A 9,510-nucleotide genomic window follows, 5' to 3' on the forward strand; every position below is an offset into this window, starting at 1 on the left:
ACTGAAGGAAATCACAAATGCTTAAAGATTTAAGTAAAATAAATCCAATATTTATTAATTCCTTTTCGTCTCCTGTAACTTCTGACAAACAGAAACTGGACCCTGGACTTTGTGAAGATTTAAACATCTCTCTCCCACCTCTGGGCACGCCGAACTGGACTTCGAGGAGCAGCCGGACAAAAGGGAGACCCTCAGACTCTTTTTCAACTTCTCCCACATGCCCCCTTTCCCCGCCTCGCCCCCTTCACCTCCGGTAAAACAAATAAAATGCCAGCAGATTAGCCGGAGCAGTGCCGCGCTGCTTTTCCCTCCCGGCTCTGATACGAGCCCCCCGAAGAAAAGCTGCCTCCAAAAAAAAAAAAAAAAAAAAAGGATCAAAACTGCCCTGTTTAAAGCATGACAAGCACCAGCGGGGCTCTCTGCACTCCGCCATTTTGGATCTGCCAGTCTCAGTTGCTGGCAGAGTCATTGACACCAAAGGCACTTCAGCCACACAGTGCGGCCATTGTCTGCCCAGCGGCTCCCCACTAGGCCAAACCACTTGGTCTGAACCACTGACTGCCTGGCTGGCTGACTGTACGCGTCACATGCTCCAGCATCTGATAATAAACAGGAAGTGATATGCAGGGCGTAAATCCACCGTAGGATTGCAGATTTGGAATGTATTAAGTACTTTGTCATTTTCATAACGCTGAATGGAGTACTGTAGGCCTGTTTTTTCCTCCTGCCTGTGTAGAAATGCGTGGCATAGGCTAGGTGTGATTGCATCTATGCAAATGAGGCAGGGGTGGTGTGAGCATGCACACACACACAAATACGCACACACACACAGCGTCCCTCAACACATGCAGTCATTCTTATTGTTATAAGACAGTGGAGCACTATTCACATGCTCACACACACACACACACACGCACACACACTCGCTGAGGCCATCTTAGAGCCTGGTACAGTGGCCAAATCAGCGTCAGGCAAGGTTACATCTGGACACACACACAGTAAGCATCGGCTCAGAGATGAACGGGAAGGTCTGACGGCATCATATCCATATCTGTTTAAGCTAATGATGTCGCATTAGCAGAGGCAAGGATTTAAGGGCGTAATGGTATTTAGTCTTCTTTAAAGTGTCAGCGACATGAGCTTCTTGGTGCCTTAAAAAATGCTCTTCAGTGATACGTACTGATTATGAATTCATGCCTTTTAATATGAGATGCCATATTCTGTATGCCAAAGGTATAAAATGGGTGTCCGTGCAATGATTTGTGTACAAAGAGGTGTTGTTACATTCAGTCTGAACTTTCCTCATTGGACCACCTTCTCCATGAAATGGAAGAGAGGTGGATCTGTTCAATGTGCCATATTCTGGTTTTACTGGTTTTGTGCTTGCGGCCAGAAGACATGAACTACTTCTGATTATTCTTAAAGGGCCGAGTTGTTGCTCAAAGGGTTTCATCCAATAGTCCAAAATCTTGTTTTGAGCTTCAGGATGACAGTTTGAAGACATCTTAGTGATGCCTCCAAAGCCTTAGCAGCCCCTAAAATGTTTGGCTGCTGTGACGTCGGAGGATTTCCTTAAATTTTAACTGAATAATTCGGCATTTTGGGAAGTATGCCAGTTTGCTTTCTTGCCAGGGGTTACGTCAGAAGATCGATACCACTCTGACGTCTGGAAGCTAAATATGATGCTACTGCCTGCAGCTGGTTAGCTTAGCTTAGCATTAAGATTGCAAACAGCTAGCCTTGCTCTGTAGTCTACCAGCACCCGTAACGCTCACTAAATAACATGCTATGTCTCGTTATTTAGGTCGTTAAGTAAAAATAATAAAATACAGTGTAATGGGAAGTTATGTGCCAGACTATTTCCTGGAGTCTCATAGTCACTATGAGTAACACTTTGCTTTTTGTATCAGTTCAACAGATATAAAAGGTTATTTAAGGACTTTAAGGGGTGCTGCAAGGTAGAATTTGTTGCACATGCAGGCTAGCTGTTTCCCCCTGCTTCCAATCTTTGTGCTTAGCTAAGCTAAGCTAAGCTAACCGGCTGCAGCTGGAAGCTTCAAATTAACCCTAGACTCATGTAAGTCTTGAAAGCGGATAATATTTCACAAAATGTTGAACTTTTCTCAAAACTAATGCATCATGAAAACAGCTTCAACTTGCTACTACTCCTCCAGACTCGGTAGTGGGTCCATAAATAGATGTGAATGTTACACTGCTGACTTTTATTCAACATCTCAGAGCAAAGGAAATTAAATTAGTGCTGAATGTAAACAAAACGACCCACAACGTAACTTGAACTTGTCATTTTATGGTCACTTTATGATGCGGCCCAGAACAACAACAACAACAAAAAAAACATTTTGCGACAGCAAGCACACAGTCGGTAAAACCAACCGCCATCCGCTCACGATCAAACGATGTCACGCTTAAGGTACAACACGAACCCATCAGGTAGCGAACGCCGGCGGCAGCGGGGAGGGTTGAGCCCGCGCCTGCGGACGGCAGCGGCGGTTTGCCGCTCGTTGTCAGATTTAGCACGTTTCATATCTGCATTCAAATTCAACAACTTGCAAATGGCTATCGAGCCGTTTTCCGAATCAATATGTAATTTGTTGGCTTGGAGAAGCCTTGTACACTTCATAGCCTGTAGCTGTTTGGTACATTGCGTTGTATTGGAAGCGATGTAATGAACACCATCTTTCATTCTTACTGCAGTATAGATTGTCATATGCAGAATTCCTCACTTGTGTACGCCACGGCAAGGCAGTATTAATGTATGAAACTTTCCTCTTGCTCTGTTGCTCTGACACGCCCTGCCTGATGTTTACATTTTTTTGGAAAGAATGTTGGAAATGCATGTTATGCTTACTTGATAACTGTACTTTTTGTTGTTTTAATTTTTTTCTATGTCGAATTAAAACTGGACGCAAGTTCCAAACCTCTCAGAGGGGATTTAAGAGGAGATGCGGGTGTGTGTGTGTGTGTGTTAGAGGTTGTGCTTGGACCTTTTTAGCGGGTCTAACCTCGAAATGAGGCCTATAACCTCGCAGCCTCAAACTCGCTGTAATGAGCGGGGTCCCTCCTCTGAACGCCAGCTGTGCAGCTGCTTCCACCAGGCCTCACAAAACCCAGAATGATTAGATAACTACAGTGCAGCGCCATATCAAATAGTTCCAGGGATCAAATTCTCTAAAGGAGGGAGGGCAGTGCTGAGAGCATGAGTGTGTGTGTCCATCTGTGCATGTGAGGGACACACAGAGAGAGAGAGAGGCAGGAATGAGAGATAAAGGGTGGGCAAAGAGGGAGGGGGGGGGGGCAGGAAGGGGCAGAACTGAGGGAGAGAGAAAGGGAGCGACAGAGGAGAAGGACAGGAGACAGTAGGTGGGAATGATGGGAAATGAGCGAGGGCGAAGGGGCAGACAGACAGAGAGGCACAGTCAAGGGGAGAGCAGGAGCGCGAGGGGGGGAGAGGAGGCGGGGGGAGGGGGGAGAATAGAGAGAAGGGGGGCTTATAGAAAGAGGGAGACACAAAGTAGAGTTAGAACTTTTTTTTTTTTTCTAATGGAGAGAACTAAGAGAGGGCCGAGAGAGCTGCAGAATGGATGAAGGAGAGAGAGCGAGCGGGGTAAAAGGGGGGATGTTGACAAAGCAGCGAGACTGTGGCGAACAAAGAGAACGTGAAGAGAATGAGTCGGGGGAAACATCAAAGGGATTTTTCAGGCCCGGTTACCGGGACAACAGACATTTGCATGCGATTAGCTTTTTACATCATATTAAGAAGGGTTAGGGTGAGGGAGGAGGGAGGGAGGGGGAGGCAGGCGACTATAGATCATACACACTCACACACACACTGTATGAGATACTGAGAGGAAGAAAAAAAGAAAAAAAAATGGAGAAAGAAAGAGAGGGACGTTGGTCATCTCACGCGGATAAACTGACTTATAGGCAGCCAGCCAAGCGTTTCTTTTGTAAATGAGAGTGCATGTTGAGGGGAGATACAGTAATATGCCGGCGCAGACATTTTGGGCGAAGGGAGGTCAAAGCAGGCAGTGTGTGTGTGTGTGTGTGTTTTTTCTTTAATTTTATGTTTCTCTGCTTTGACCACAAGTTTGACAGCGGTGATTTAAAGCACGGAGGAGCGACCTGCCACTAAAACGAGCTCCCAAACACACCTCTGAGCACCGATTTCAGGCTCTCGGCTCGGCTCCTGTTGCCGTTCATCAATATTTTCTCCACTTCACTTGATCAGAAAAATGTTCGGCAGCACAGAACTTGAAAAATGTATTAAAAAAATGCATAAAGAGAGAAATGAAGGATGTAAAATGGCTAAAATGCCATTATAATGGGCATAAAAGCTGTGCAAAGGAAACCACGTATCTCCAGATTTTTATTGTTTTTTAAATGGGTTGAGCAAATTCTTCTTCTTGAGCTAAACAAGCCTTTAAAAAAAACCAATTGGACGAGCAGAAAAATGCGCAGTCACAGGGCTGACATTTTGGAGATACGTGGTTTCCGGCCTGTAGCTGTATTGACATTCTTGAAAATAACTGCACGAAATGAAAGATAACGCTGATTATTCACAATAAACATGGGCAGGCTCGCGCGCGCGTATACATATTCACGCACAGCGTCTAGACACAGGTAGCGTGAGCTTGAGCCTCCAGCACGTTTCGCCGTAAACACCTTGTTGTTTGCACACATGCAGCACATACATCACTCTGTCAAAAAAACACACACACACACACACACCTCACACAACCTTCCCTGCAATCATAAAAGCCATTAAACATGTTTCTATGGGCACACACCCTCCGGCGTTTTACACATGTAATATTATCCCGCCGTATCTCTCCTCCACCTCCCTCCATCCTTCCTTCCTTCCTTCCTTCCTTCCTTCCTTCCCTTGCTCCTGTCTCTCCATCAATCTCCTCCCTCTTTCCTCTCCATCACCATCACCATCACCATCTCTTTCTCCCTCTGCCCCCCTTTGCATCCGTCCATCCTCCCTCCCTCTTAATCTCCACCTCTCCCTCCTTATATTTCTCCACCCCTTCCCCCCGTTCTCTCTGGCCTGCTCTGCTCTCTCTCTCCCTGAGTGTGTGTGTGTGTGTGTGTGTGTGATGCTTCAGTGCCCTCTGTATTGTGGCTGCATTGTGCCAGTAGGCGTCGCCGCGACAGCCGTTGTCACGGCAGCATTGTGATGGGGGGTGATGGTGTGTCTGTGTGGGGTGGGGTGGGGGGGTGGAGTGTATTACAGTATCAATACCCTGACACTGCGACAAAAAGGACAGCAGCCGTAGCCACATATCACTCCACCTCTGCACTCCTCCTCCTCCGTCTCCTTCTTCCCTCCTTCCCCCTCCTCCCCGCGCCCCCCCCACCTCCTCCTCCCCCCGAATCAATTCCTCCTCCCCTCCTCTCAATTGATTTCCCACCATATCTGACTGAATATGTACATATTGATCCTCTCCTCCTCCTCCTCCTCCACCTCTTCAGCCTCATCCCCCTTTTCTTCCTCTCCTTCTCCTGTTTTTACCCAAACATCTATCAGATTTCATCCCCCTCCATCTACGCCCCACTCCCCTCCACCCTTATCTCACTCCATCTCCCTCTTTCACACACACACACACACACACACACACACACACACACACACACACACACTTTCCTCATCTTTCATTTCATCTCCCCAATTCTTTCCCTCTCTCTGTGCCATCTCTTCTGCCCCCCTCACTCCTCTCTCCATCACACCTCCCTCCCCGGCTCCCTCCCTCACGGCTTTTTTTTTTTTTTTTTTGTTGTTTTTTTTTGTGTGTGTGTGTGTGTGCGCGCGCGTCTGTCTCACTCACTCTCTGAATATTAATTGGTGCATTTCTGCTGCGGCGGAGAAAACAATCAAAGCGTCAGGGGCGGGTGATGATGCCATTGTGGCAGCCGCAAACACGTACACATATGTACCGTGAGCGTACACACAAACACAAACAGAGCGCGAGGGACACACACACACACAAGGCCGACACACACTCACACACAGCGCAGTTGCAGGGACACATCAGCAGAGACACACACGTATGCACTCGTATACAGATATATGCGCTGCTGACATGCAAAAACGTCCTCACACACACGCAAACACACAAACGCGCACACATTGATTTGCTGTGCACACACACTGAGACAAGCACGCACCGCACATATGCCACAGACTTAGTCAGTCACTCTCAGATACACAATAGCAGGCTTACAATGGCTGATCCAGGAGATATGTTCTGCGTCAGCAAAGACATTTGAATTTCCCAGCCAACATTTACCTTCGCACAGTGCTTGAGCACATCGCATTTAAATGCTAAAACCGAGGCCTTCAGCCGAGAAACATTCAGACTTACAATTAAGTGATATTTCTTCTATATGTCGAGGGAAGGGGGGGGGGCAGACACACAAAGGCCGAGGTTACATCTAAGTACTGTTTAGACCGAAGCCCCTATCATCAGAAAGAATGAAATCATTTGCGAGTGAGGGAGTCGAGGGAAGAAATGCAAAGGTGAAGACTGCGCTAACAGGCTGGCTTTTTGTTGTTCGTACGTGCTCTCGCTCTGGAACTCTTTGATAAAGCCTGAGAGGTGCTGGAAGAGGTGCGTGGGCTTCACCACTCCATGCACATCCTGGCCCACGTGCTGTAGGTTTGACTCTGCGTTCTGCTGCCCTTGCACGGCAGAGCGCGCCCGCTCGTACAGCCCACTTATAATTAGAGAATAAGTCGACCTGAAAACAAAGTCTGCATGAATTCAGCTCTTGAGACTTTAAAATGCTGAAATGTTAAAGGTGTAATGAAAATACTGAATAGTTGAATCAAGGCTTTTTTTCCCCCACAGATTGACAATCGTGGGACACAACTTCCAGCGTGACTTAATATGGCTGCGTGTCCTGCGTTCATCTGTAGGTCTGCAGATCCTGAAACCTGATGAAAACTCCTCTTTTAGTAGAAAGTCAACTTTTTACTCCAGGTTCAGGCCTCAGCTGGTGCACAATGTCCCTCCAACGCCAGTCCTCACATCAAAGGTCCATTATTCACAGCTGAGCTTTTTCACACCACCACATGGGCGGAAATGTGAAAGTCTGGATGTTGAGAAAAGCTGCTGAACACCAACTGTTGACTGTGACTTTTAGTAAACTTTAAAGCTGCACTGATCGGTATTTAACGGAACCCCGATTCCAAAACTGTTGGGATGCTACGTAAAACCTGAATAAAAACAGGAAGCAATCATTCGCACAGTTTTACAAAGTGTTCCTGAGTCCATCCTTGATCCAACCATGTGTTCAGAAAGTGGTGAACCTCGCTCCTGATGCTCCTTTCATACCCAATCATGATACTATCACCTGTTACCAATCAGCCTGTTTATCTGTGGAATGATCCAAGCAGGTGTTTTTGGAGCGTTCCACATCTTCCCCAGTCTTTTGTTGCTCCTGTCCCGACTGGTTTGAAACATGTTGCTGCATCAAATTCAGAATTAGCAGATATTTACAAAAATCAGTGAAGCTGATGAGGTAAAACAAATATATATGTGCTGTTTTTAATTGAGCAAGTTATTACACTGTTTTTTTTATGTTTTGCACAGCGTCCCAACTTTTTCTCTCATGGCGACGACCCCACAGAGAATAATCACTCAGCTCTTCAACACTCTTTCAGCTCATTGTTTGGGTTTTAAACCTTTCAGTTTGACCTTCACTGTTCAGAAAGATGAAAAGTGAAAACAGTCTTACGGCGTCTTCATCTGCTGAAGAGGGAAAGTTTCTCTGTGCTCATCTTAAAATCTGATTTTAATTCACGGAATAATCTGAAAAATATGTTTCCTCGACTCGACTTTTCGACTTTGACTACGCAGAAACATGGTAGACGAAAATAAATGTTCGGTTGATGGTAAGAAGCTTTTTATTAATTCATATTTTACTTATCAAATTTTGAGCTCACATGTAATTTGCAATATGGTATTGGGTGGTAGCTGGTAGCTGCTGTCCACATTTAAAATACAACACGCTTTCTTTTTAGCATTAGCGAGTTGCTAAAAAACCCGACAGTCGCATCAGGTGTTGGTGGAGACCAAAGCAGAGCTAAAAGATAGTATTTTTCTCATAAGATGGTCGACTAAAGAGCTAAAAGGAGAGAGAATAACTTGAATTCATCAGGTAATAATTGTAAAGGAATGCCTGACTAAATGTTAGCTAACACATTGGCAATAACATCATTTTTAAGGTGATACTTTGTTGTGTCTCTGCATCTGTTTTCTGCCTTCAGCTGCTCAAAACAATAGAGCTTCTTTCACACACAGTTCCCGGTAAATTACTGGGATAAGCTTTCAGGCACTGCTAGCAACTTTCTACCACCAGATGGTGGTAATGCAACGCTTATGGATGCCAACCGCCATCAAACGCAACAGAAGAAGAAGATGGGGCAAAGCTGGTTGTAGGTATACGACCATTTTTACAAAGTTTATGAGTCAGGTGATATTTTCTGTGATCTACTTGATTCCCATATTTGATACATTAGAGGAAAGATTAAAAGAGCATTGGATGCTAAAATAAACAGAAATAATTACAAATTTAAAGAAGAAAGCCACATGATAGAAACACATCATCAGTGGAGTCTTGTGATTGGCTCACAGTACGTAAAAAAACATCTTTCGCCATATAGAGGTAACCGTCTACGTGCTTTTCAATTCAATGTTACAGCTGTTATTCCGAAGTCTTGTGGTGGGAATCCGGCGGCACAGATATCTCTGAACGTCGACCCCGGCTCGCATTCTCACATGACTCATGCGGGAAATGTTCTGGGATGGACTGCATGTATGATTTTTTAACTTTTCCCAACAACTAAACCCACTGAAAAAGTCGGGGGAAGCCAAGATATGATGTGAAATAATGCACCGTGTGATTGTACTTTTGCTTTTGTGCAACCAGCTGTAGACACTTTGCCTGAGCTTAAACCTTGAACCAAGTCCAAATTTGAGTGTTTCCCCAAACCGATGCTGCTATTTCTGCTCCAGACCCCCTGGCAGCCCCTTGAGGGACTCCCGGCGGTCCCCGGACCTCGCGTTGGGAACCCTACATCCAAATATGTGCACTTTGTGTCTTCCCATCCTGGAAGTGGCCATGTGCTTCCGGGGTGGCTCGCCACAACATCTAGGCTGCCTGTTGTCCCTTGCATCACTTTTAACACACTTCAATTGGTGTGAAACTTTTTTTTCCCCTTTAATCCTCTTCTTCCTCTTCTTCTTCTCCTTCCTCCACCAAATAAAAAAAAAATAAAAAAAAGTCTCTCCAAACTGTCAGCTACCCGCCACCCGAGATGCCATATTTAGGATACAAATGTGAAGAGATGACAGCGTTGTAAAATGGTGCCCGTGCTGAGATTATAATTAACATTTCCAACCTACATCACTCTCCCTCCCACTTCTCCTCTGCTGCTCCCTATTCACTCACTCCTGTACAATAAACGGGAAAAAACGCAAGAAG

General features: G+C 45.6%; 1 protein-coding gene across 1 annotated transcript in view; it reads left to right on the top strand.

Annotated features, from left to right (window-relative positions):
• The window catches only part of arhgef40 (Rho guanine nucleotide exchange factor (GEF) 40), a 39,928-nt gene extending 36,966 nt beyond the window's left edge, over positions 1-2,962 (top strand). Inside the window, exon 27 of the mRNA XM_041964847.1 lies at positions 93-2,962. The gene's annotated coding sequence lies outside the window, so the exon portion shown is untranslated. The remainder of the gene's footprint in view (positions 1-92) is intronic.
• The last annotated feature ends 6,548 nt before the right edge of the window (positions 2,963-9,510 follow it).

Source organism: Chelmon rostratus, chromosome 23 (assembly GCF_017976325.1).
Source record: "Chelmon rostratus isolate fCheRos1 chromosome 23, fCheRos1.pri, whole genome shotgun sequence".
Classification (NCBI taxonomy): Eukaryota; Metazoa; Chordata; class Actinopteri; order Chaetodontiformes; family Chaetodontidae; genus Chelmon; species Chelmon rostratus.